The sequence below is a fragment of the Ictidomys tridecemlineatus genome, chromosome 1, assembly GCF_052094955.1.
Source record: "Ictidomys tridecemlineatus isolate mIctTri1 chromosome 1, mIctTri1.hap1, whole genome shotgun sequence".
NCBI classification, from domain to species: domain Eukaryota; kingdom Metazoa; phylum Chordata; class Mammalia; order Rodentia; family Sciuridae; genus Ictidomys; species Ictidomys tridecemlineatus.
Window position 1 is genome coordinate 70,890,188 of NC_135477.1, and position 4,214 is coordinate 70,894,401.

General features: G+C 41.4%; 1 pseudogene; it reads left to right on the forward strand.

Annotated features, from left to right (window-relative positions):
* The first annotated feature begins 1,088 nt into the window (after positions 1–1,088).
* Positions 1,089–3,766, forward strand: LOC101954868 (zinc finger and BTB domain-containing protein 1 pseudogene; annotated as a pseudogene).
* Positions 3,767–4,214: the final 448 nt, after the last annotated feature.

The following is a 4,214-nucleotide window of genomic DNA, read 5'->3' on the forward strand; positions in this document are numbered from 1 at the left end:
AACTCTACAGCTTCAGATCCACTCAGATGGATGGGTAGACATACAAATATGAAAAAGCAAGGGAACAAACTATCCCAAACAACACCGACCACCTCAGCAACAAATTGCATTGACACCCCAGGGGAGGAAATGTCAGAGATGGAATTTAGAAAGTTCATGGTTAAACTGATATACAAGGTAAAAGGTGATGTAATAAATAAAATCAGAGAGGAAATATAAGAAGTGAAAGTCCACATCAATAAGGAGTTAGAAACACTGAAAAAGAATCAGTTGAAAAGCCTCAGAAGAAGCAAAACAAATAAAAAAAAAAACCCTAAAATTCCAAAGGAAATCATCAAGAACAGACTAGATCACTTGGAAGATAGGTTTTCAGGACTTGGTTACAAAAGTATATAATCTTGAAAATAAAAATGAATACAGAGAGAATTATGTTGAGACTCATGAGCAGAACTTTCAAGAAATATGGGATAACATAAAAAGGCTAATTTAAGATTCACTGAGAGGCGGACAGGCCCAATGAAGGCAGGGTGGGGGGGAACGCGGGGAATGGGCAACCCAGAGCGGGTGAGTCTTGGACAGGATGGGGCGAGGGTAGCGGCGCCCCCAGAACGCCCCGGGCATACCGCGAGGGAGAGCGCCCAGCAGCTGGGCCCTGCTGGGCGGGGGTCTAACATCTGGGACGAGTGGTAAGGCATCACCCTGCCCTTGGGGAGTCTGGAGGAACCCAGTCCCATCCAGCTGTGCAAACAGAAGGAGGTCCCAAGCCTACCCTTGGGAGAGGGGCGAGAGGGGTGGTCAAGCCGCCGCCACGACGGCCCCCGCGGTGCGGGTGGTGCCAGCCTCCTCGGAGCCCGACGCAGAAACTTGTTGCAACAAACAGGTGACCGCGGGTGCCCCTAGCAGCCAGCGGCGGAGTGGGTGGGCGGGCGAGAGGGAGGGGAAGGCTGGCGGACGCCGCAGCGAACTGGTGGGCAGACCCGGAGTCGCCGCGTAAGCGGGCCGGCAGCTCAGTGCGGTGCGGCAGGCGCGGCTGTGCGGCAGCGGAGGTCCTTTGCTGCAGCACTGTCCCTGGCTGAGCCAGAGTCTCTCCGCGCAGCCCAGCCCGAGCTCAGCGCGCCGCCGCCAATGCAGCTCGCGGCCCCTTCGCCTCCGCCCGCCTTTCCCGCGGCTGATTTGCCTTAAACTCCCTAAAATCTCCGCAGCCCGGGTTCCTGCTGCGGCGGCCCATAAGGGACTGAAATGGTGAACAGGAGGTCAGCATACCTTTTAGAAGTAACAGCTGTTGGCTTGACAAGGGGACAGAAAAATACCAGCAAACCAACCAACAAACCACCATCTCCAAAAGCAGGTGTCTCTAATTAATAGAAGATGGCAAAACCCAGCCACAGCAGCTATGTTCTTCAGCAGCTAAACAACCAAAGAGAATGGGGTTTTCTCTGTGACTGTTACATTGCAATTGATGACATTTACTTTCAAGCCCACAAAGCCGTTCTAGCTGCCTGCAGCTCCTATTTTAGAATGCTTTTCATGAACCATCAACATAGTACTGCACAACTGAATCTCAGCAATATGAAAATTAGTGCTGAGTGTTTTGATCTCATTTTGCAATTTATGTATTTAGGAAAAATTATGACAGCTCCCTCCAGTTTTGAGCAGTTTAAAGTGGCAACGAACTACCTACAGCTGTATAATGTTCCTGACTGCTTAGAAGATATACAGGATGCAGATTGTTCTAGTTCAAAATGTTCATCTTCTGCTTTCAGCAAACAGAACAGCAAAATGATATTTGGAGTAAGAATGTATGAAGACACTGTGGCTACAAATGGAAGTGAAGCCAATAGGTGGTGTGCACAGCCAGGTTCAACAGTAAATACACCACATAATAGAGAGCCTGATGAAGAATCTTTACAATTAGGTAATTTTCCTGAACCACTATTTGATGTGTGTAAAAAAAGTTCTGTGTCCAAATTATCTGCTCCAAAAGAACGTGTATCGCGACGCTTTGGACGGAGTATTACCTGTGACAGCTGTGGATTTGGCTTTAGTTGTGAAAAATTATTAGATGAGCATGTGTTGACCTGTACTAACAGACATTCATACCAAAACACAAGATCTTACCACCGAATAGTAGATATTAGAGATGAAAAAGACAGTAACATCAAAGCTAAATTTGGTGAAAAGGATTCTTCTAAAACATTTTCTTCACAGACCGACAAATACAGAGGAGACACAAGCCAGGCTCCTGATGATTCAGCTTCAACCACTAGAAACAGGAAAAGTAGCACAGTGGAGTCTGAAATAGCCACTGAAGAAAAAAGCAGAGCTGCTGAGAGGAAAAGAATCATTATCAAGATGGAGCCAGAAGATATTCCTACAGATGAGCTGAAAGATTTTAACATTATTAAAGTTAATGATAAAGACTGTAACGAATCCACTGACAACGATGAATTGGAAGATGAACCTGAAGAGCCATTTTATAGATACTATGTTGAAGAAGACATCAGCATTAAAAAAAGTGGTAGAAAAACTAAAACCTTGGATGTCAATAAATGCTGATGAAAGAGTTGGTTTAGAAAATATGAGACCCCCCTAACAACAGTAGTCCAGTTGAGAGGATACTGAAAATGCATCTTGTGAGCTGTGTGGACTCACAATAACTGAGGAGGACCTGTCATCTCATTACCTAGCCAAACACATTGAAAATATCTGTGCATGTGGTAAATGTGGACAAATACTTGTCAAGGGTAGACAACTTCAGGAACATGCCCAAAGATGTGGAGAACCCCAAGATCTGACAATGAATGGGTTAGGAAATACTGAGGAGAAAATGAACATGGAAGAAAATCCTGATGAGCAGTCTGAAATAAGAGATATGTTTGTTGAAATGTTGGATGATTTTAGGGACAGTCATTACCAGTTAAAAAGTATCCAAAAAAAGCAGTTATTTAAGCATTCTGCCTGTCCTTTTCGATTTCCTAACTGTGGTCAGCGTTTTGAAACTGAAAATCTAGTGGTTGAACATATGTCTAGCTGCCTAGACCAAGATATGTTTAAGAGTGCCATCATGGAAGAAAATGAAAGAGATCACAGGCGAAAGCATTTCTGTAATCTGTGTGGAAAAGGATTTTATCAGCGGTGTCATTTAAGAGAACACTATACTGTTCATACTAAGGAAAAACAGTTTGTTTGTCAGACATGTGGAAAGCAGTTTTTAAGAGAACGTCAGTTGCGTCTGCACAATGATATGCACAAAGGCATGGCCAGGTATGTCTGTTCCATTTGTGATCAAGGAAACTTCAGAAAACATGACCATGTACGGCATATGATTTCTCATTTATCTGCTGGTGAGACTATATGCCAGGTCTGCTTTCAGATATTCCCAAATAATGAACAATTGGAGCAGCACATGGATGTTCATCTGTATACATGTGGAATATGTGAAGCAAAATTTAATTTGAGGAAAGATATGAGATCACATTATAATGCCAAGCATTTGAAAAGAACCTAAGTAATTTTCTACTGTACTAATGTCTAGTTGATAGCAGACAAAACACCAAAGCAAAAAGGATATGAGCTATTTAGAAATTGATTTTATAAGATGAATTGTTTTAAAAAAAATTCAAGTCCCTTTTATCTTTAATATTTTTGTTTAGGATATTAAGTTTCTACATTTTAGGCATTAAAATGTTTTTATCATTTTTTGTTGTTTCTAATAGCATTCTTTGTTTCTAGTTTTCTTAGCTTGGATTAAAATTACTTTTACATGTAGACGATAAGTGGCTGTTACCCCTTCAATGACTATTAAACTTTAGTTTTTTTTATCAAAAAAAAAAAAGATTCATTGAGATAGATGAAGACCCTGAAATACAAACTTAAGGAATACACAATCTTTTCAATGAAATAATAGTAGAAAATTTCTCAAACCTTAAGAATAAAATAGAAAATCAAAACAGGAAGCATACAGGAATACAAATATACAAAATTACAACAGACCCATTCCCAAGTTACATTATTATGAACATGCCTAACATTTAGAAAAAGAATTTTAAAAGCAAAAAGAAAATTATATTGACATTTAGAGGTAAGCCAATCTGAATCTCAGCCGAATTTTCAACCCAGACCATAAAAGCTGGAGGTCTTAGAATAGTATGTACTAAGATTTAAGAGAAAATGGATACCAACCAAAAATATGATATCCCACAAAATTAAGCCTC